Raw genomic sequence first — 25,863 nt, 5'->3', positions numbered from 1 at the left:
TAGCTTCTTTAGAGAAAAATCTCAAGTATTTTGCCCATTTCTTAATTGAGTTTTTAAAAATTATTATTAGGTTGTAGAAGTCCTTTATATATTGTGGATATTAACCCTTTATCTAATATATGCTTTGCAAATATTTTCTCAGATTATGTTGGTTGCCTTTTCACTTTATTGTTTCCTTTGCTGCACAAAAGATTTTAAGTTTAATGTAGTATAATTTATTTTAGTCTTTTTCACCTGTGCTTTTGGTTTCATTGGACCTTCTAATGCCCTGAAGCTTTTCTCTTATGTTTTCTTCTAGGAGTTTTATGGTTTTAGGCCTTATGCATAAATCTGTGAGTTAATGTATATATATGTTGTAAAATAAGACCCATCACCATATTTGGCATGTGGATATTCAGTTTCCCAAACACCACTTCTTGTTGTTGTTTTATGTTTAACTTTACTTTCACCAGTTTAGTATAAAGGATACAATTCAGGAACAGCCAATAGGAAGAGATGTAAATGGCAAGGAAAGATGGAGCGAGTAGGTAACCCTGCTAAATAGCCATGATTGAGAAAATCCCCCTTCACTTGTGCTCTCCAAGAGCAGCTTACTGCAAAGAGACATCCTTACCATTATGACTTATATGACTTATATGATGCTCACTTTGTAACTATCACAAAGCCAGGCACAGACTCTGCAAATTCCCCTTTTTCTTCCACAATCAAATGAACAATTTTATCTTCAGTGGTCAGAACAAAATACTTGCTAAACAAATTTTGCTTAAGATTCTCTCCTTCCCACAGGCCTTGAACTTTGATTCACCCTCAGTCTGAGCTTACATACAACTTCTCTTTATGCCTCCTCCTAAGAATAGGCTAACTTCAGGGTGAAATATCCTCTGATCTAGGATCTAATTTTGCCACACTCCATACTGCCCTCCAGCTTTCATCTTTTTTCAAACCTTTTTTGCTCCTCCCTATAAAAGGAACCCCTTATCTTCTTAACCTTTCAAATACTTGCAGATATTTTGCTTGGTGCTTCCCATCTATTGCAATACCCCTTTAGATAAAGTCAATTCTTATCTAAAATCAAATTCATTTTATTTGACAATGTTTACAAACAACCCCAGGATGATAACAATTACACTCTCAATACTGGCATCACACCTTCACAATTACACTAACCCCAACCATATCTGCCTGTTGGTCCCTAACTTTCCAGGGCTCCATAGCTTCTCTCAGTACAAAGGCTCTGCCATGGCTGGTGTGAGCCGGCTAGCAAACCTGCAGAAAACATCCCCAGGAAGAATTAACTGGGCCTTCAGTGATCTTTTGCAAGCTCAAGATTGGCTTCAGCTGGGAGTCATTGGGCTGATGTCTCTGATAACTGGTCAAAGTTACCCACTTAGTTTTAAATGAGAAAATATCCAGGGTCTGAAGAATCAAGTAAAACCACCCAAATTCAGTTTTTATGTTTACTAAGAGGGAAGGAAATTGTAGAACACTTCCATTTCTTACCTCAACAGGAAAAAAAATAAGTATCTATTTACTTAAGACATGTAATTCAATTCTTATTTCCAGTGTAACAAATCATTTAGTAAACAATTATGTCTGAACACTTCTAGGAGTTACCAAATCTCATGACATAAAATTTAGCATTAAACTCTGACATTCAGATGACAAAATACAGAACAGATTTTCCACTGTCATAAATTCTCCAATCTGAAAAAAAAGAAAAACATATTTTTATGAATGTTTGCAACTTACCAGTTTATCTACCACACTTTCTAATGGGAATGTATTCATTTTTCTGCAGCTGTAATGAGAAAGATATGTTTCCTATTTCTTTTCCTGGGTAGCATTCTCAAAGTTAAGCCCTGGGATTCTGTTCAAAATTACCCTAAAACAGACCAGACTTCAGAACCTTGCCACAATCACTCTGTGAAAGAAAAAAGGTAAATTAAAATATTTAACAAATGGATGATAAGACTAGATACTTATTGATTTTCTTCTTTGCAATTTTTAACTAATTTATTTATGTTAAATTTCAACTTTTATTTTAGATTCAGGAAGCACATGTGCAGGTTTGTTACACAAATATATTGCATAATGCTGAGGTTTGGGGTACAAATGATCCCTTCACCCAAATAGTGAGCATAGTACCCAGTGAGTAGTTTTTCAGCCCTTGACCCACTCCTTCCCTACACCCTCTAGGAGACTCCAAGGTTCATGTGTGTCCAATGCTTAGTTCCCTATTTTAAGTGAGAATAGGTGGGATTTGGTTTTCTGTTCCTCTGTTAATTCACTTAAAATAATGGCCTCCAGCTGCTTCTGTGTTGCACAAAGACATGATTTTTTGTTCTTTTTTATGGCTGTGTAGTATTCCATGGTGTATATGTACCACATTTTCTTTATCCAATCCACTGTGGATGGGAACCCAGCTTGATTCCAATGTCTTTGCTATTGTGAATAGCACTGCAATAAACATGCGTGTGCATGTGTCTTTTTGGTAGAATAATTTATTTTTCTTTGGGTATATACACAGTAAGGGATTACTGGATTGAATGGTAGCTCTATGTTAAGGTATTTGAGAAATCGAACTGTTTTCCACAACTGATGAACTAATTTACATCCCACCAACAGTGTATAAGCATTTCCTTTTCTCTGCAGTCTTGCCAGCATCTGTTGTTTTTTGACTTTTTACAAATAGCCATTCTAACTGTCCAAACACCATTTGTTGAAGCATCATTTCATCATTGCATAGTCTTGACAGTCTTGTCGGAGATCATATGGCCAGGCATGTGAAGGCTTATTTCTGGACTTCCTATTTCTATTTCTAGATTTATTTATATTCCATTTGTCTTTGTGTCTGTCTTTATGCCAATGCCATACAGTTTTGATTTGTAATATATAGCTTTGTAATATACTGTAAAATCAGAATGTGAGGTGTGAGGCTTCTAGACCTTTGTCTTTCTCAAGATGGTGTTGGGTATTTGAGGTCCTTTGAGAGTCCATAGGATGTTTTTCCTGTATTTTCCAAAAATGCAACTAGAATTTTGATTGGGATTGGATTGAATATAGATTATTTGGAGTAGTATGGACAGTTTAACAATACTGAGTTCTTATAGTTTTCAGTGTACAAGTCTTTCACCCCTTACATTTATTCTTAAGTATTTCATTCATTTTGAGGCTAATGTAAATGGAATTGCTTAATTACATAGCTTTTTGTATTGTTCATTGTTAGTATAGAAACATGACTGACTTTTGAATATGATTTTCTTCTTTTTTTTTTTTTAGACAGAGTCTCACTCTGTCACCCAGGCTGGAGTACAGTGGCCCAATTTTGGCTCACTGCAACCTCTGCCTCCAGGGTTCAAACAATCTCCCTCTGCCTCCTGAGTAGCTGGGATTACAGGTGTGCACCACCGCACTTGGCTAATTTTTTTTTTTGTATTTTCAGAGAGACGAGGTTTCACCATGTTGGGCAGGCTGGTCTTGAACTCCTGACCTCAAGTGATCTGTCTCCCTTGGCTTACCAAAGTGCTAGGATTACAGGCATGAGCCACCAATTCCTACCTTGAGTGTGATTTTTCATCTTGCAACTTTGGCAAATTTGTTTATTAGATTTAACAGTTCTTTTGTGGAGTTTTTGGGGCTTTCTACATATAAGATCAAATAATCTATAAACATAGAAAATTTTAGTTCTTTCTTTCCAGTTGGATTCCTTTATTTCTTTTTCTTGCCTATGCTCTGATTAGGACTTCCAGTACTGTATTAAATTGAAGCAGTGAATATTAGCAACCTTGCCTTCCTCCTGATCTTAGAGGGACAGCTTTTGTTTTTCCCCATTAATACAGTGTTATCTGTGGGTTCTAATGTATATGACCTTTATTATGTTGAGAAAGTTTCCTTCTAGTGCTAAATTGTAGAGTGTATTTTTTAGTCATTAAGGGGTGCTTATTTTGTCTGCAATTATCATGCATATTAGTTTGTTTTGTGTTGCTATAAAGGAATACGTGAGACTGAGTAATTTATAAAGAAAACAGGTTTATTTGGCTCACGGTTATGTAGGCCGTACAAGAAGCATTGCACTGGCATCTGCTTGGCTTCTGGTGAGGGCCTCAGGAAGCTTTTACATATGGCAAAAGGTAAGGGGAGCTGGCATGTCACATGGCCAGAAGAGGGGCAAGAGGATGGTAGGGATGCCATGCTCTTTTTTTAAAAAAACAGTTCTCATATAAACTAGTAGAGTGAAAACTGCAAGAATTCACTCATTACTGCAGAAAGGGCACCAAGCCATTTATGAGGGATCAGCCCCCATGACCCCAACACCACCCAGTAGGCCCCACCTGCAACACTGGGGATCACACTTTAACATGAGGTTTGGAGGGGACAAGATCATGTGATTTTTATCCTTTATTCTCTTATTGTGGTATATTATATTCATTGATTTTCATATGTTGAACTATCCCTGCATCCCAATGATAAATTTTTCTTGGTCATAACATACGATCCTTTCAATATGCTACTGACTTCTATTTGCTAGACTTTTGTCGAGAAATCACGTGTATTTGTTTATCGGGTAATGTTGGCCTTTAATTTTCTTTCCTTGTAGTGTCTTTGTCTGGCTTTGGTACCAGAGATAATGTTGGCTTCATAATATGAGTTTGGAAGTATTCTCTTTCCTTCAATTTTTTGAAATAATTCTTAAAGGATTGTCATTAACTCTTCTTTAAATGTCTGGTAAAATTTATCTATGAAGTCATCTTGTCCTGATGACGTTTTTTTAATGCATTGGAAAGTTTTTCATTGCTGATTTAATTCCCTTATGTCTTGTAAGTCTGTTCAGATTTTCTGTTTCTTCAGTCTTTGTATTTTCATTCTTGATTCAGTTTTGGTACCTTGTATGCTTTTAAGAATTTATCCATGTATTCTAAGTTATTCATTTTGTTGACGTATAATTGTTTGCAGTATTCTCTTATAATCATGTTTACATCTGTGGCTACAGCCTCTTCTTTCATTTCTGATTTTATTTGAGCTTCTCCCGCTTATTTCTGTAGGTAATCTTGCTTAAGATCATCCATTTTGATCTTTTCACTAAAAATTTTGATTTTTTTTTTTTTTTTTTTTGAGGTGGACTCTCACTCTGTCATCCAGGCTGGAGTGCAGTGGCACAATCTCATCTCACTGCAACATCCGTCTCCCAGGTTCAAGTGATTCTCCTGCCTACAGCCTCCAGAGTAGCTGGGTATACAGGACACCACACCAGGCTATTTTTGTGTGCGTGTGTGTATTTTTATTAGAGATAGGGTTCACTATGTTCGCTAGGATAGTCTCGAACTCCTAACCTCAAATGATCCACCCGACTCAGCCTCTCAAAGTGCTGGGATTATAGACGTGAGCCACTGGACTGAGCCTTGTTGATCTTTTCTATGATATGAGATATTTCTTCTTTTTTAAAGGAAGGTGACTGGTATTGTGTATTTCCCTTATAGTTCTGATTTTGCGTCATTGCATGAGTTTTGGTGTGCTGTGATTCCATTTTCATTTGTTTCAAGATATTTTCTAATTTCATCCATTATTCATTTGTTTTTCAAAAGTGGGTTATATAATATTCACATAAATTTTCTAATTTTTCTACTGCTATTGACTTCTAGTTTTTTTCTCTTGTGATTGAAAAAGATATTTGTATTATTTTAGTTTTCTTAAATTTGTCATACCAGTTTTAGTGGCCTAAAATGTGATCTGTTCTGGGGAATGTTCTTTGTGTGCTTAAGAATAATGTGTATTCTGATGCTATTGCATAGATTATTCTGTGTGTGTATTACTTTAAAATGTTCTGTAGTGTTATTCAAGTCCTCTATTTCTTTTAAGATGGAGTCTCGCTCTGTCACCCAGGCTGGAGTGCAGTGGTGCAATCTTGGCTTAATGCAACCTCCGCCTCCTGGGTTCAAGCGATTCGCCTGCCTCAGCCTCCCGAGTAGCTGGGATTACAGGCGCCCACCACCATGCCTGGCTAATTTTTGTATTATTAGTAGAGACAGAGTTTCACTGTGTTGGCCAGGCTGGTCTTGAACTCCTGACCTCAGGTGATCCGCCTGCCTCGGCCTCCCAACGGGCTGGGATTACAGGCATGAGCCACCGTGCCTGGCCTGAAGTCCTATATTTCTTACTGATCCTCTGTCTCATTATTTTATCTTTTTTTTGGAAGTAAAGCATTGAACTTTTCTACTATTATTTTGTTACTGTTTATTTTCCCCTTTAATTCTATGTTCATTTCATATATTTGGTGCTCTGATATTAAATGCATATATACTTAAAATTATTGTATCTTCCTGTAAATTGACCTTTTTATCATTATATAATATTCTTCATTGCATCTTGTGACAGTTTTTTGTCTTAAAATTATTGTATCTTCCTGTAAATTGACCTTTTTATCATTATATAATATTCTTCATTGCCTCTTCTGACAGTTTTTGTCTTAAAGTCTATTTTATCTGTACCTATAGCCACTGCTGCTCTCTTGTGGAAAATGTTTCTCATTCTTTTACTTTAGGTTTCTGTGTGCCTTGGCAACTAAGGCAAGTCTTTTGTAAAAAGCATTTGGTTCTATATATCTTTAAATCCATACAGCCACTTTATGTCTCTTGATTAGGAAGCTTAAGATATTTAAAATTAAAGTAGTTACTTTAGCAAAATTCTTAAATTATTAAAAAAATAAAATGTTGTAGAATTAAATAATACTTAATAATAAGTTACTTTATTATTATTTTTTTTTTTTGAGATGGAGTTTCACTCTTGTTGCCCAAGCTGGAGTACAATGGCACGATCTCAGCTCACTGCAACCTCTGCCTCCTGGGTTCAAGAGATTCTTCTGCCTCGGCTTCCTGAGTAGCTGAGATTATAGGTGTGCACCACCACACCCGGCTAATTTTTTGTATTAATAGTAGAAATGGGGTTTCACCATGTTGGCCAGGATGGTCTCAATCTCTTGACCTCATGATCCCCCTGCCTCGGCCTCCCAAAGTGGGGATTACAGGAGTGAGCCCCTGAGCCCGGCCTCCATCTATCTTAGTTATTTTTTTTCTCATTTTATTTTGTGTATCTCACGTCGGTATTTTCTTTATGATTAACAGGTTGCTTATATCAAACATTCATAGTTATGATGATCTATTTTCAGCTAATAACACATTAGCTTTTATTGTATACAGTAACTCTACTTTTTTACATCTCCCCACCCTCACTTTGTGTTATTGATGTCACAAATTACATCTTGGTGTATTATGTATCCATTAACATCATTTTATAGTTATAGTTATTTGTATACTATTTTCTTTTACATTCTGTTCTAGAATTAAAAGTGCTTTATACATCACCATTTCAATATTGCCTACGTATCTATACGTTTACCTTTACCAGCAAACTTTATATTGTTGTATGTTTTGTTTGCTATATAGCATTCTTTTGTTTTGACTGACAGGATAATTGGCAATGTATATTTTCATCATTTTAAATAAATCATTCCACTCTCTTTTGACATGTAAGGTTTCTTCTAAAAGTCCACTGATAATATAAGAGGAGTTCCCTTGTACATGACAAGTTGTTTTTCTTTGCTGCTTTCAAGATCGTTTGTCTTTTATTTTAATAGATTGATTATAACATGTCTCAATGTGGTCCTTTTTATGCTCATCCTAATTGGAGTAATTTGAGTTTCCTGAATTTGGATGTTCATTTTCTTCCTCAGTTAGGGGGAGTTTTTGGTCATTATTTCTTCAAATAAGCTCTCTGCCCCTTTCTCTTTTCTTCTACTGGGTGTCCCATAATGCATATATTGGTCAGCTTGGTGGTGTCGTATATGTTTTAGGCATGCTTCACTTTATTTTTTCTCTTCTGATTTGGTAATGTCTAATGACCTGTTTTCTAGTTTACTGAAACTAGAAAACTATTTCTTCTGCTTACTCAAGTCTACATTTGTAGCCATGTAGTGAACTTCTATTATTTAGCTAGATAAATTCCTTTTTTATATATTTTCTTTCTTTTATCTCTTTTTTCTTTTCTATGCTCTTTTTATTTATGTATTATTTTCCTCATTTTATTTAATTTTCTATCTGTTCTTTTGTAGATCATGGACCTTCTTTAAGATTATTATTTTGAATTCTATGTAACACAATCAATTGTTCTCTGTTTTGTTGGGGTTCATTGTTAGAGATTTATTTTATTTCTTTGATTGGGCTATGTTTCTCTTTTCTCCTGTGTGTCTTCTGAATCTTTACTTATTTATTTGCTGAGTTTTATGTGTTTGAAAACAACTGCCACCTCTGCCAGTCTTTATAGACTAAGGGCTTTATGCAGGGAAGACCTTCAGTAATCAGCTTGAATAATATTTGGGGAGGCAGTACAACCTTTTGGGGGGATACAAATTCTCTGGGATTTAATGTGTAATTTCTCAGTTAGAGAGGTTTGCTGGTTTCTTTTTCAGGAACTCACAAATTTTTTTCACCCTCTGGTGGCTGTCGGTGGTACGTCAGGCTCTCTGGTGCTACAGTGTAAGGCATACCTCTCTCCTTTCTTCTCAGTGACTCTGAGGCTTATAAATTATGCAAGTTCTCCATCATTTTCCTAAATCAGGCAACACACATTTCAGTTCCTTGAGAAGCTATCCGAAAACCCAAAATTCTAGATGCATGCTTCATTCTCCTCCCTCCATTCTGTGAGAGAGGCCACGACTCCTTTAGGTTGTGCTGAGCTATACTGTATCTGTAACACTGTATATGTAGACATGTATCTGTAGACCTTCTGATCCGTAGCACTGTATCTGTAGACCGTCTGATGCCGCAACAAGCCACCCTTGCCCACCTTTGCTTTCAGCAGCCTGGAGACATTCAAACTATGTTGGTTCCATTAGTGCTTTGAGTCAGGCAAACAGAACCCTGTTCCTCAGGGTAGCCCTGTATAAAAGCGACAACATTGAATGCATATTTCACTATTCTCCACCCACTAGTCCAGAAGGTACAAACTGAGCTGAGCTGTGTGGGCTTGTGGAAGGGGTAATATTGTAGATAAAATTAAACAACTCTTCTCACCTATTTCAATGCAGCTATTCTGAGCTTTGTATTTGCCTGGCATACTGCAAATTCTTAACTGGTTCCTAGAATTCCCATAAAGATTTTTTTGGTCAGTACATTTTTGTTAATTTACTTTGTCTGTGAAGGAACCTGGGCTGGGACTTTTTATTCTGTCATCTTGCTGACATAGCTTCCCCTTGTTTCTGCTATTGAGTCCATCTGGTAAGTGTTTTTAGATATATATTTTAGTTTTTATATCTTTTTAATACTACAGCTTTTGATTTTTATTATATTATTTTATTTATAGAGAATTCATATTTTTCTATTTATGTTGAGTGTTCATATTTGTATATTTGAGCATTTTTGTAAGCTGCTTTATATTCTTTAAGGAATTATTTCCATTTTTTAATTCATCATATTGATATTCACTGATTTTCTTTTCAAATTCAAGTTGAAATTGTCATGATTCCTTTTATGTTCTTCTATTTTGGATTGTATCCTTCACCCAGAGGTGAAGACTTTAGTTATTTTACTAAACGTGATATATAATACTGATATTTTACCTTAATAGGCAATCAATTTGGGGCTGCACTTTATAACCTACCTTTTGTAGTCTATGGTTCCAAGGTTAATTTTTTAAAGATGCGAAAGAGCTATTTAGTTTTGTTTGGTGCTAACAACACACGGTGGTCCATCTGAGATGTTGGTGGATATCTACACATTTTTTTTTTTCAGTTTACGAAGTCTTACATTTGCTAACTCGAATCAGATGCATGCATACACAGTATGAAGTTGTGCACAGGAGTTCAAAGCCTTTCACCTGCTTCATAAGTCTCTTTCCTCTCTGTGATTTTTCAGAAATTTTTCGGTTTCCAAACATTCCATCTTTTAGTCCTCTGGGCAAAAGCCACTCACTTTCACTATATCGCCATGTTAGGCATTATGCAGAAAGAAGACAAAGAGAAAGAAAGTAACAAGGGTTATCCCTTTCTGTTGCAACAGCTGATCAATCTTGAGATAATTCAGCTTCACTCATCAACATGATTTTGCCGCATTGAGAGAAATCCTGTGCCACAGGACCAAGAGGAGATTTCAGGTTTCTGATGACAGAAATGGAAGGATAAATGTTTTTGTTTTATGCTGTTGTATTTTGGGATGATTTGCAGCATAGTAATAGATAACAAATGCAATCTATGATTTTGAAATAATGCCAACATTGGAAATTATATATGAGATTATGTTACTTGAAATTCTGTGAGGACTTACTCACTGATTTTATTTTTGTTCAACAAAATTCCTGAGTCAGAGTTGGAGCTAACTTCATGCATTTGCCATCTGCCTAAAATGACCCTAAATATGCCTAGAATTCAGTGCCCAAGGAATAGCATTTCAAACTTCAGGATATACAATGTTTGAGTGGGTTTTGGAAACCCACTCAAAACCCACATTATTATTAAATATAAAAAAACAAAGGGGATGTCACAAGCCATAGCCTAAAGTAGTGTTCAACTTGCTCACTAAAAACATAGGCAGCTCAAAATGCATAGAAATATTTACTACTTAATTTTAATGAACAACTCAATTACCTAACGCTTAAATTAAAAAAACCTTTTCATTGGCATTAATTTATATATAATATTAAACTTCCAAAGATAAATAAAATGTAGTAGGTATATATATATATTCAAAATACTTATTAATAAAAAATATTCATTATTAATTTGTACACCAAAGGGTCCTATATATTGCATTGAAAAGAAAACAAGAATAGTTTACTTGGTTCTGTGTAAACTAGGAAGTTCATCTTATTCGTATGATATATATAAACCGTAACACATTTGTGTCAGTTTGCCTCTTCTGTCATATCTCTTTACTGTAATAATCACATGCAATCATTATCAGTTTTTCAAAGTAAACCATTCATAAAGAGTTAAATTGGAATGTCTTGGCCTTAAAAGAATCTAATTAACTGTTACAAATGCCCAGAATGATTATCCTTTACTTCCTTGATTGAATCGCTTAAATAGTTGATGATTAATCAATGTGAATGTTTAGTTTGCCTATGCCTATCGACTTCAACCAAAGAATTAATGATTTTTGAAAAGAATAGACTGAAAGCATTTGAACCAACATTTGGTAACTAGTAACTAACTTCGTATTTTAAATTGAGAAAATTGATAAATTAAAATTACTTGCTTTCTGCTGTCCAGGTTAATCCAGAATGTAGTTTTAACTTTAACAGGGAAAGGAAGAGGCAAAAATGTAGGATAACAATTTTAACAAAAATGTCAAACATGGAAGCAGAATATAATACCTTAATAAATCATGACACTGATTAAAAAAACTTTCAGAGGAGCTACTTAAAATGTAATAATTATAATGGATTTGCATATTTTATTTTAATTGCCTGATGGTCTTCTGCGTGGAATACCTTTTCTATCGTTATTTAGATCTCTGTTGAAATGCTGTATTTTTAGAAAGAATGTTCTATTTAAGTTACACTCTAGCCGTGATTCAACATATAATATGGTGCTACTACTATTTGAGTATATTAACTGCCTCTGTAAAGGACATGGGCTTCTAAATCAAGAAGGCAGGGGTTTAGTCAATTTTATTTATTATTCCATTCTAAATGCCTGGCAGATAATAAGTTTTCTGTAAATATTTGGGTCTATGTTTATTTTTTTTTGAATATTTGTCTCTTCTGCTGAACTGGACTGTTCACTTGATTTGGCAGAGAGTGATAACTTCATCGTGTTCTCACTGCCTGGGTGTGCACCTGGCACCTAACAGGAACTTAATAAAAGTACGTCAACTGAATGAGCAAATGGCTATGCAAATGGATACATTTAATTATTCATTCTAACTCTTATAGACATGAATTTGAATTTTTGGGAGAGATAACAGTGAATGAAAACCTGAAAGATATGTTGCACTAAAAATCTCTGTGAATCATTAGAATCCTGGGGTCGCTGCTGGAGAAGAATTAAACTACTGTGGATGGTCGCACACCATAAAGAAACAGAGGCAACAGGGGAGCAGCTTCTGCACATTTCTGCATTGGCACTGTCTGCAGTTCTGTAGGCATTAACATAACAACGTGATGCAGCAGCTGCCAGCAGTAAAGATGTATGCTCCACAGTAAATATAACCACAGGGGATGGGAGCCAGAACCGAAAGGAAAAATAAGAATAGAAAAATAGTGGATCCAGAATGTTGGTGCTGACCATGGTAACGGAGAGCACATAAGAGATGCTCCCAGGCAGCAGTGTTGGAGAGTGGTGTTTGAGGAGCCATATAAGTCCCCAATTCCAGGCATTAAAAAAAAAAAAAAAAAAAAAAATATATATATATAATTTGCTACTGTGCCAGTAAACATATATAATAAGTTTTTCCTAGGCAACTGATAGCAGAGTAAACACACGTTACAGAGACATATTTGGAGAAGGCTATTTTCAAGGAGTTAAAGGTGCATAATATCTAATCTCTGTTGATATTCTGTGCATTTTAAGAGATATTGGAAAACAAAAATAAAGGCATTCAATGAAAGAGCTCCTCCTTGAACAAAAATTTCTTTTATGAGGTCGTAAGCAATTACTGTTCACCTAGGATCTATGAACAGTTTATTAATACATATATTGGTGATTCTCAGAAGGTATGCTAAAGGTTGCTCTGAATATTCACTTTTAATATAGAAATAGTACTTTAGTGATATCAAACTAATAATGTAAGTTAAGGTATTTTCTGGTGATGCAGAGAGCACACTAATGTCACTGAGAGACTGGCAGAGGAAGGTGCAAAGACTTTTTGTAAAATGTATAATTAAAACTGAAACATGAAGGATGAGCCAGAGTTAGCCATAAAAAGAAAAAACAGTTGAGGAAAATGTCCCAATATGTGTGATTATGTGCTGTAAGAATCAGAGATCACACAGTGTGTGGCGTGAAAGAGGAAATGAAAGTTTTAAGCATTTCTGCATTTGTAGGCTGATCATATGTAGAACCAGAGGATTGAAAAAGGCCAGAACATAAAGGTTTATTTTAGGCATTAAAGCTTTATAAAAATTAGTTTTAATCCATTGTTACTCCCCACAAATAAATATTGCATGCTAGGTGATTAAACTGTTTTCCAGGAGAGAAAGTTATAAGTACGGAAACTGGTGGACATCTTTTTTTGTTTTTTTTTTTTTAATCTTGTGGTTTTCAATGTAATTCAAACTGTATCGGAAGTGCCTTGCTTCCAAAACCTTGAGTTTTTCTATCCCACTTACAGAAAATAATTTTGTATTTTCCTAGTTGTACTGCAGTTTATTATGATCTAGCATTATTTTTATTTTTTGTTTACCCTGAAATTTATGGCTAATCATTTCATAGTTTTTTTTAGAATCATCCTCAAAACCTTTGACACTGCCCTATCTTTGTAAATCCTTAAAAGCCCACATCCTGAAAGTCAACCTGTTGTCTCTTTTGTGATGCTATTTCCATCATGACTTAATGGTTTACCCCAAATCTCACAACCATACAAATAGTAGAGTCTTCAAACTATGTTTTCTAATTTCTGTTGGAGGCTCAATATAGTCTCTTAAAGATTATACTTTTCTTTATCTTTTTACTTAAGTCATAATGTAATCATTGGATCGTGGTCAGGTATGTTGGCTATTATGCAAGCTCGTTTTTGATCTGGCAATGGTCTGCTACCTCAGCCTCACATTTCAATACTGAATTAACATTTCATGACTCTATAATCCAGAAACAGCAATCTATTTGTGGTTCTGCAAACACATTATTCACACCTTTGCACATTTGTTCATAGTACCTATGAGTCAAATGTTTTCATGCTGTGTCTTAATCCATTGAGAACTCGAAATCATCAATTCAAACGTAATTCCATAATCGACTCTTCTAGGCAGCATTGGCTAAATATCTGCCAAGTACTCAATTAAACCAGCACTGAATCCCAGTTATACTTTCTTATTTCATTAGGTACATACCTCTATGAGAATGCACAAAAGAATATTAAAATTGCTCAGTGTATTTTCTTAAAAAGTAATAAAGAATAGGAACCATGTTATACTACTTTTAAAATCCATAGAGCATAAAATAAGATGCGATACAAAGTCATTACAAATATTAAAATGAAATAAAATAGAAATCTTATATATATATATTACCCAGCACTTTGAGAGGCTGAGGCAGGTGGATCACCTGAGGTGAGGAGTTAGAGACCACCCTGGCCAATATGGTGAAACCGCGTCTCTACTAAAAATACAAAAATTAGCTGGGCATAGTGGCGGCTGCCTGTAATCCCAGCTAATCGGGACGCTGAGGCAGGAGAATCACTTGAACCCGGGAGGCAGAGGTTGCAGTGAGCTGAGATTGCGCCATTGCACTCTAGCCTGGGCAACAAGAGTGAAATTCCATCTCAAAAACAAACAAAAACAGATAGTGCATCAAAAACAGACCATCATACAATGAACAAAATATGTAAAAATCAGTTTTCAGGACATTCAACTTTAAACAACAAAGAAAAGTAATACATCAGAGAAAAGGAAAAAAAATGATAAAAAATTATTCGTATGATTACACCAGATCAGTGACCTGATAAGATTTGCAGACAATGGTGAATGAAGAAAGAGCCTAGAAGAAAATAAACTGACTTACTGAGTCTTGAAGAAAGATCTAAGACGACAGGATACTGAGACTAGAGTTCATTAAAAAGATACATTCAGATGAAAGAACTACAGATAAAACTTTGGAGTTGTTTAATGGGTTCTTGTTGAGCATTGAGCAGTGTACTAAAAATAGTAATACATATATGTGAGGAAACTAGCAGAAACCTCTGAAAGAATCATCTGAAAAGACTATGACTAAAAATGCCCAGTGCTTGAGGCTGGCCAGGAATATTCTCACCAGCCACTAGAGAGCCTAAAGATTCATGGGATTTTGGGGAGAGTGTGTGAAAAATCTTGATCCAATAGTGAGGAATAATTAGTCCTACAATAAATATGGCTCAATGCCTGCCTAATAAATTATAAAAGCAAGACCCCCAAAAGATACAGCTTCTTGCAAGTAACTAAACTGTATCACACAAAATAGCCAAAAAATATTTTTAAAAGTACCAAAATTATCAGGTGTGACAAAAGAAGGCAAATATAAACTATAATGAGAAAAAAAATTAGCTAATGGAAATTGACAGACCAGACACAGATATTTGAATGAGCAGAAAATGACATGAAAACAGTTATTTTAACTGCATTCTATATGTTTAAAAAGTTAAGTAGAGACATGGAAAATACATAATTTTTAAAAAGATAATTACACATAAACCAATGAAAATCACAATATGTGAGATAAAAAATACACTGGGTGAGAGCAGCAGCTAATTAGATATCACAGAAGGAAAAATTAGTGAATTTGAAGTAAAAAAAATGAAACCTATCATAACTGAAAGACAAAGAGAAAAGTGAAAAAAACAAATGAAACACTGCTGAACCATGGGACAACTTTAGGAAATACAAGGTAATTAAATTATAATTTGAGCTCCCGAGGGAGAGAAATGATGATAGGTTAAAGTAAAAGTATGTGAAATTATCAGGAGCCATATTTTTCTAAATTTGATGGGAAGTAGTAAACTATGTATTCAAGATGTATAATAAAACTTAAATACTAGAAACATGAAGAAATCTACAGCAAGGAACATTCCAATTAACTTGCTCCAAATTAGTAATAAAGAAAAGCTATTGATAGCAGAGTAACAAACACCTGTTTCATGCAGTGAAACAAATATAAGATTGACAGCACATTTATTTGTTGGAAACAACGTAAATGAAAAGACAAGAGTGTATACCTTTAACATACTGGAAGAAAAAAATCAACCTGGGACTTTATATGTATTTTTCAAAATGAAGTCAAAATAAATATCTGCAGAACAACAAAAGCTAAAATAATTCATCACAAAGAGAAACACATGAAAAAAATGTTAAAAGAAGTTCTTCAGAAAGTCGAAAAAAGTGATAGCAGAGTAAAATGTGGATCTATCCAAATCAATAAAAAGCACTGCGTATGATACATACAAGAGTAAATATGAATGATTATTTTCTATTAGTTTAGATATTTTAAAAAATAACTGAATGCTCAGAGTAAAATTAAAAAGTACAATAGGGTTTATAACATTGAAAAGTAAAATGTATATTAATAGTATCACAAGGTCAAGAAGGAAGACACAAAATTTTTTTTCCTACACTTCAAAAAATAATTTTCTTTTTAAAAAATATATATTTTTTATTATACTTTAAGTTCTAGGGTACATGTGCACAATGTGCAGGTTTGTTACATATGTATACATGTGCCATGTTGGTGTGCTGCACCCATTAACTCGTCATTTACATTAGGTATATCTCCTAATGCTATCCCTCCCCCCTCCCCCCACCCCACAACAGGCCCTGGTGTGTGATGTTCCCCACCCTGTGTCCAAGTGTTCTCATTGTTCAATTCCCACCTATGAGTGAGAACATGCAGTGTTTGATTTTTGTCCTTGCAATAGTTTGCTGAGAATGATGGTTTCCAGCTTCATCCATGTCCCTACAAAGGACATGCATGGTGTATATGTGCCACATTTTCTTAATCCAGTCTATCATTGTTGGACATTTGGGTTGGTTCCAAGTATTTGCTATTGTGAGTAGTGCCACAATAAACATACATGTGCATGTGTCTTTATAGCAGCATGATTTATATTCCTTTGAGTATATACCCAGTAACGGGATGGCTGGGTCAAATGGTATTTCTAGTTCTAGATCCCTGAGGAATTGCCACACTGTCTTCCACAAATGCAAGAGACATAGAATGACATACAGTAATTCGTAACATAAATATCTGATAGTATTACACTATTATCCCACTCTATCCACATACTTAATTATCAAAATATCAGCACATCTCCCAGCTTTCTTCAGGATTTATCCTGTCTTTGGCCAGAGCAAAATAAAAAAGTAGTTTCAATCAGATAATTAGAAAAAAATTAGCATGTAGTTCTGTTTACTGTGAAATATAATTTGTGGTGTTCAAGTGCACATCATAAGGCTATTTTGCATATTCTTCAGTCTCTGACAACTGCTGACTTTCTGGTTGCCACATGTATGTGTTAAAATTATGTTCTCTTTTTTGTTTATACCAGTACCATGTTGTTTTAGTGATTATGGTCTTATAGTATAGTTTGAAGTCAGGTAATGTGATGGATGCCTCTAAATTGGTTATTTTTGCTTATTCTTGCTTTGGCTATGCAGGTTCTTTCTTCATTCCATATAAATTTAAGGATTTTTTTTCCTAGTTCTGTTAAGAATAATGATGGTATTTTGATGGGAATTGCATTGAATTTGTAGATTGATTTTGACAGTATGGTCTTTTTCACAATGTTGATTCTACCTATCCATGAGCATGGGATGTATTTTCATTTGTTTTTGTCATTTATGATTTCTTTCAGCAGTGTTTTGTAGTTTACCTTGTAGAAGTCTTTTACCTTCTTGGTTAAGTATATCCCTAAGTATTTTATTTTATTTTTTGCAGCTATTGTAAAAGAGGTTAAGTTTTTTATTTGATCCTCAGCTTGGTCGCTGTTGATGTATAAAAGCTCTACTGATTTGTGTACATAAATTTTGTATCCTGAAATTGCTGAATTCATTTATCAGTTCTAGGAGTTTTTTGGAGGAGTCTTTAGGGTTTTCTAGGTGTACCATCATATCATCAACAAACAGTGACAACCTGACATCCTCTTTACCAATTCGGATGCCCTTTATCTCTTTTTCTGGTCTGGTTGCTTCTGCTAGGACTTCCAATACTATGTTGAGTAGAAGTGATGAGAGTGGGCATCCTCATCTTGTTACAGTTCTCAGCAGGAATGCTTTCAACGTTTTCCCATTCAGTATTATGTTGACTGTGGGTTTGTCATAGATGGCTTTTATTACCTTATGGTATGTGCTTTGTATGCCAGTTTTGCTGAGGGTTTTAATCACAAAGGGATACTGGATGTTTTCAAATGCTTTTTCTGCAGCTATTGAGATAATCGTCTGATTTTTGTTTTAAATTTTTTGTGTGGTGTATCACATTTATTGACTTGAGCCTCAATATGGTCCCATTCAGTTCTAATGTATCAGTGAAATGGGAACAGAAGTGAAGTGGACCTCTGGGGCATAAACAGTTCCCTAAGGTTTTCATATTTTTTTTCTACCTATGGATGGCAGGCAGGCAGAACTATAAGGATGGCCACCAAACACAAGAGCTCAGTTAAGAACATCCACATCAGTCTTCAAATGAGAAAAAAAAAAAACACTTTATCTGTTAAATTGAAGGAATTTGAGGATTGCATTTTAAACCAACTAGATATAATTGCACTGATTAATTCAGAATACAAGGGGATTACATGTTTATCATAAACTGTTCCAGAAATGAATAATATCCTATTCTATGTATGGTATTAAAACATTCTTGCAACCCTGGTATGAAATCTATGAGTATATACTGTAAAGACTGAAAATATATACTAAGAAATATATTTATAAGAATTATACTACAAAATTATTTATTTAGCTCTTAGCACATAGCAATGTTAAATTGGAAGATTATTGTAAGTGTAATTACTAGTAATCCAAATATTTAAGAAAAGCATAAAAATATAAAAACAACATTAGAATTTTTGGAAGAATGAAAAATCATATATGCTGGGCAATATTATTTAACTCATTTGAAAATTAGGGCAATATATCCTATAAAGGCAAGAAATGCATATGTTTCTGTTTTCATCATATACTCTACTCAGCGCATTGTGTGTGACACACTGAAGTTACTCAATAAATATTTATTGTATTAATAAAAAATAGCACCACAGTGGGTCAGAACTTTTCCCCTTATGTTGTTTAATAATATAACTGAAATATCCAAAAGTGTTCTAGAAAAGCAAAAAAAAAAAAAAAAAAAAATAAGAAATGGCTATATATTACTATAATATCGAGTGTTTATTCTGCATTATATTTTTAAATGTTATGAAAACTACACCATAATAATAGGCAGAACTCTAGATTCTGCCACAGACACTATGGAATTGAGAGCCCACAACTATGTTTTTGTTGGTGAAAGAAGAAATCTAATTTTTTTTTTTTCTGTTAAGTAAAACTCAGTCCCACCTCAACTCTTATTCCTGGCTAGCCATTTAAATCTAATTATAAATATGTGCCAAATAAGAAAAGCAGAATTTTGTGATAATTCACATTTTCCCTCCCTCAGAGGCCTTTTATTGTAATGGGCATGTTGTCTCATTAAGTGAAGCCAAAAGAAATAAAGCAAAACACAACACAAAAAGTAAAAACTTATGAAAATGATCTAGGTGACTCAGAAAAATGAGGAAATAGAAAATCCACCAAAAATAATTTGGAAAAACTTTCTTTAGAGTGCTATAATAAATTTGATTCAGGGAAAATTTATAAAAGGCTAAATAAAGAGAATGAAAAAAGTACTAAAGTGATAATTAATGAAAAAATAAATGTAATCTTTAATAAAAGATAAACAAATAATGTTCATTATATGTATATGACAAAACAGTTTTTGTTGTAGCAGATATTCATACATCACCAAACACCATATAATATTATATATGATGCTTTCCTTTGTTCAGTAGCTCAGCAGGACAATATATTTTGCCAAAAAAATAAGTCAACATTTCAATGAATAGGGGGACATGGCCTTTTTTTAACTTTTATTTTAGTTTCAGGGGTACATATGAAGGTCTATTATATAGGTAAATTGCCTATCATGGGGATTTGGTATACAGATTATTTCATCACCTGGCTAATAAGCATCATATCCAATAGGTAGTTTTTTTTAATCCTCTCCCTTCTCCCGTTTTTCACCTTCAAGTAGGCCCTGCTGTCTGTTGCTCCCCAGTTTGTGTCCATGTGTTCTAGTGGTTTAGCACCCACCTACAAGTGAGAACATCATAACAGACATAATACAATCAAAGAGTTATTTTGTGAGAATTAGCAAAATATGACACAGAAAAATAAAATGAGTACCTGCTGTTGGAAAAATGACACCAATAGACTGTTCAATTCAGGGTTTCCACAAATCTTCAATTTGTAAAAAATGTAATATTTGGGAAGAGTGATAAAGTACAGATTGATCTGTCTGTAATCTATTATTATCTATCTGCCTTTATGATTGGTCAATGTTCTATCAACTATGATGGTTTTTATTTATTTCTTTCTTTTCTTAGCCCTTACTTTGGAGTCTACATTACATAGGGCTAAATAACAAAAAATTTAAAAAAAAAAGATCACCAGAGAGGCCTTTAAGAGATTGACTTTAAACTGGAGCTGGCATATTAGAAAAAGTCATTTATAAAGCAGGGATAATATTGGCTTTGTCTTCTTTTTTTCTTAAATTAAATTTACAGGAACTTGATTGTAGTGAAATCTACATGGGAACATAACTGTGGGTTTAGAGAAGTCCACCCTGTAGCTGTGATTGCAGTAGACAGAGTTTGGATGTGAAAATGATATATGCAGGTAATTTTCTTATGACTTAGTAATTGGTCATGTCTCATGATGTTGAATAGAATTATTTCAAGATACATAGTGACTATTTGAAGAACCATGAATGTCTGGCCATGGAAAAAATGTCTCTGAACTTAGCTACTAATCATAGATAGAGTATTATCTGATGCATGCACAGCGGCATTCCATCTTTAAATAGAAATGGCATATACAAACTAGATCCAAACAAGCCTGAGAAGACGCAAATAAATTACATGAACAGGTGGCTCAGTCTACCATAATACCTACTCATACTGTTCTATCACATTTCCTTCACAACACTGATATGACTTCATGGGGTGTCCACTATGACTGTCAACAGAAGAAAAAAAAAATATATGGCCCTGGTTTGCAGCTGAGTCTGTATGTTAAACTGGCATCATCCAGAATTAAATGGCTGCTGAAAAACAGCCTTATACAGGGTTTGTTTTGAAAACCAATGTCAAACAGTGAACTTCACAGTGGGCAGAACTTTGAGCAAAATATATGATTTCCATGGTTAGGAAGAATTTGTGACTGGAGGCACAAGTCTTGGGTAGTGACTTCTGGACAGTGCTAATGGATTCACTGGCTGGTTGAGGTTTGGGAATTCAAGATTAAAGGATTGGTGACTAGGATATCCAGAGAAGATTTTATGGATATATCTCTTGAAATAAACAGAAAATATATTCTTATAGATATGCTTATTAGAAGACATTCTTTACACAAATGTATCCCAACAAACAGGTTGATAAGACACATCTTGCTGTAAATGTCATCTTTCTTCATTTATTCAAGTTTATCTAACAGGCACAAATACAATATATTCATAGATGTACAACTAAAAAGGCTTCATTAACTTAAAAATGTAATAGATATAGTCTTGTATGCCACCACAGCATAGCAAGAAAACCCAAATTTATGCCATATATAAGAAACACTGACCCCAGCTAGTAATAACCTCCTCTTTAAGCCTTCAGTTCACCAACCTGAGTAACCCAAATTTTCCTAGGGCCAGGTCACTTTAAGAAAACCATAGCTGTGTTCACTGAGTTAAGTATACCTTTTTGGATGCCAGAGTTTGCATACATGTTGAATCAAAAAGTATGGTAATGGGAAGTAAAAATTCTCAAACAACATGGCTTAATGCTGGTCATCGATAAGTTTACCTCCTCTACTTTTTAAAAAATACACTATTTTTCAGAGAAGTTTCAGGTTCTCAGCAAAATGAGTGGAAGGTACAAAGATTTCCCATATACTTTCTGCCTCCACCCATGCATAGCCTCTCCCATTATCAATATGCTCCACCAGAGTAATACATTTACTACAACTGATGAACCTACATTGACACATCAGTATCACCTGGAGTCCCTAGTTTATATTATGGCTCACCCTTGGGGTTGTATGTTCTGTGGGTTTGAATAAATGTTTATTCATATATCTGCCATTATAGTGTCATTTCAGTGTATTTTCCGTGTCCTAAAAATCCTCCGTGCTCTGCCTAGTCATTCCTCCCTCAACCCAACTCCTAGCAACCACCAATCATTTTATTGTCTCCATGTTTTTTTCTTTTCTAGAGTGTTCTATAAAATTACTTGAAATTCTACAGTTTGTAGCCTTTTCAGATTGACTTCTTTTATTTAATAACATGCATTTAAGTTTCCTTCATTTATTTTCATGGCATGATAGCTCATTTATTTTTAATGTTGGATAATATTCTGTCATCTATATGTATCACAGTTTATTAGCCCATTCACTTACTGAAGGAAATCTTGGTAACTTCTAAATTTTGGCAGTTATGAAAAAAAAAAAGCTGCTATGAATATCTGTGTGTAGGCTTTGGTGTTTTCAGTTTCTTCGGGTAATTTTAAGAAAGTTGATTACTAGATAATACAGTAAGAGTACGTTCAATTTTGTAAGAAACTGCAAAGCTATATTCCAAAGTAGCTGTGCCATTTTGTATTCCCTCCAGCAATGAATGAGTTCCTGTTGCTCCACATTGTCACCAGCATCTATTGTTGTCAGCTTGACGTTTGGTGGTGTTTTGCTTGTCCTAGATTTTGGCCACTCTAACTGGTAGGTAGTGGTATCTCATTTTAATCTGCATTTTCCTGATGATACATGATGTACGGAATCTTTTCACATGCTTACTTCCCATCTGTATATCTCCTTTGGTGAGAAATCTGTTAAGGTATTTGGTCTACATTTGGTCATGTTTTTTTCATATTTTTATTACTGAGTTTTAAGGGTTCTTTTTATATTTTGGATAACAACTCTTTCTCTACTGTATCTTTCACAAATATTTCTCCCAGTGTATGGTGTGTCTTTTTATTTTCTGGACAATGTCTTTCACAATGTAGACATTTTTATTTGTTGCTTAAATGTTTAACTCATCAATTTGTTACTTCATGGATCGCACTTTGGTGTTGCACCTAAGAAGTCATTGAAAAACGCAAGTTAACTAGATTTTCTCCTATGTTGTCCTCTAAGTATTATATGATTTTATGTTTTACATGCAGGTCTGTGAGAAATTTTGAGTTAATTGCATGAAACATGTAAGGTCTGTGTCTAGATTCATTTGTTTACAACTGGATGTCCAGTTGTTCTAGCATGAATTTTTCTTTTTTTTTCTCTCTCTTTCTTCAACTTTTATTTTAAGTTCTGGGGTACATGTGTAGGTTTGTTACATAGGTAAACATGTGCCATGGTGGTTTTTGCTGCACAGATCAGCCCATCACCTAGGTATTAAGTTCGGCATCCATTAGCTATTCTTCCTGAGGCTCTTCCTCCCCCAGCTCCCACCTACAGACCACAGTGTGTGTTGTTCCCCACCTTGTGTCCATGTATTCTCATCCTTCAACTCCCACTTATAAGTGAGAACATGCTGTTTTTTGGGTCTCTGTTCCTGCGTTAATTTGCTGAGGATAACGGCTTGAAGCTCCATCCATGTCCCTGCAAAGGATATTATCTTGTTCCTTTTTATGGGTGCATAGTATTTCATGGTGTATATGTACCACATTTTCTTTATCCAGTCTATCACTGATGGGCATTTGGGTTGATTCCAAGTCTTTGCTATTGTGTATAGGGCTGAAAAGAACATATGCATGCATGTATCTTCATAATAGAATGATGTATATTCCTTTGGGTATATACACAGTAATGGAATTTCTACCACGAATTTTAAAAAGACTATCTTTTCTCCATTATATTGTCTTTTCTCCTTTGTCAAAGATAAGATGACTATATTTATGTGGGTCTATTTCTGCACTCTTTATCTTCTTCCAGTGATCTATTTGCCTATTTTACACCTATACCTCACTTTCTTAATTACTATAGCTTTATAGTCAATCTTGAAGTCAGAGAGTTTTAGTCCTCTAACCTTGTTCTTCTTCAATACTGTTTTGGTTATCATAGGAATTTTTCATCTCCATAAAAATTTTAGAATCAATCTGTTGAAATCCAAAATATACATACTTGAATTTTTATTGGCATTGCATTGAGCCTATAGATCAGTTTGGGGAAAAAATGACATTTTGAAAATATCATGTCTTCTCATCCATGAATGTGGAGTTTTCTCCATTTAATTCCACTTTTATGTCTTTCATGAGAGTTTTGTATTTTCCTCATATAAATCTTGTACATATTTTGTTAGATTTGTGTGTAAGCATTTCATATTTTAGGTTGTTAATATCAATGTTATAGTGTCTTTACTTTCAGTTTTCCCTTGTTCATTGCTGGCATATAGGACATATATTGACTTTTGTGTCTTAATATATCCTGCAACCATACAATGATGACTTATCTATTCTAGAAGTATTTTGTTCATTCATTTTAGTTTTCTGTATAAACAATCATGTCACCTATGAACAAAGGCAGTCTTGTTTCTTCTTTCCCAATCTTTACACCTTTTATTTTATTTTCTTGCCTTATTGGATTAGCTAAGACTGCCAGTACAAGGTTATAAAGAAGTTATTGAACTTACTGGAAATGTTTTGTGTGTCTAACCATTAAGTATATTATATGTAGGGTTTTATAAATATTATTTACAATGTTGAGGAAGTTCCCCTCTATTCCTAGTTTACTGAGAGATTTTATCATGAATTGTTATTGAACTCTATCAATTATAATCATGTGATTTGTCTTGTCTGGCCTGTTGATGTGTTTAATTTTCAAATGTTGAACCAGCTCTGCATAAACAAATCTCACTTGGTCATGATATCTAATTCTTTTTATATTAGTTGAATTCAATTTGCTAATATTTTGTTAATAAGTTTTGTATCTATCTTCATGAGTTATTTTGATCAATCGTTTTATTTTCTTATAATGTCTGTCTGGTTTGGATATTAGAGTGTCACTGGCCACATAAAATAAGCTAGGCAGTATCTCTCTGCTTCTGTCTTCTGAAAGAGACTGAAAAAAAGTGGTATCATTTCTTCTTTAAGTGTATGGTAGCATTACCAATAAACCCATCTGAGCCCGGTGCTTTCTGATTTGGAAGGTTATTATTTATTGGTTCCATCTCCATTTTTAGAGCCCAGCTTGTTCACAGCAGAGGCCATTGTGGAGCCCTATGAGAAGAATCACATTGTATCATGCTTTCATGGAAGGGGCAGCAATGTGTCTTCTAGCAGGTACTTACATTATGTGGATAAACATGTACCTTCACTGCTGAAAACATTTTTCCCAACACCATAAACTCTAGTACTAGAGATGACAATTGAATTTTCACCTGTCCAATGATACAGAAGCTAGTAGTAATTTTTTATATTCATGGTAATGGGAATAAAACTTTCTTCAACTGATGGAAGAGACTAATTGTTGAACAAAAAAGCTAATGAATTGTTCTGTTTATCTTCTACATAACACTCTAGATAAACTACCCTTTTGATCCATATAGACTGCATTAACTAGGCATGCTTGCTCTGTGACTTTTACTTACTTTTGCTTTTACTTAGATTGAACCAAGGGCAAACACCAGAAGAAAATAAAAATGAAGAGAAAAGTCAGTTATTTATATTTTTCCCTCTTTCTGTTTTTCCTTTTGTGTGTGTGTGTGTGTGTGTGTGTGTGTTATTTTTGTTTTGTCTCGTGTTGTTTTGCTACATCTTAAGCTGTAATGTGGCTACATTCCACACTGGATGGCCACTCCATTTTAGAAGCCGAAGCTTATTATATGGAAAAGCTACATTGAGATACACCAATGCTAGCCTACTGCTGGTTTTACTAATCATCCCAATTCAGATGCCAGGCATGGAAACT

This window comes from Pan troglodytes, chromosome 14, assembly GCF_028858775.2.
Source record: "Pan troglodytes isolate AG18354 chromosome 14, NHGRI_mPanTro3-v2.0_pri, whole genome shotgun sequence".
Taxonomy (NCBI): Eukaryota; Metazoa; Chordata; class Mammalia; order Primates; family Hominidae; genus Pan; species Pan troglodytes.
Note: the sequence above shows the minus strand (reverse complement) of the source record.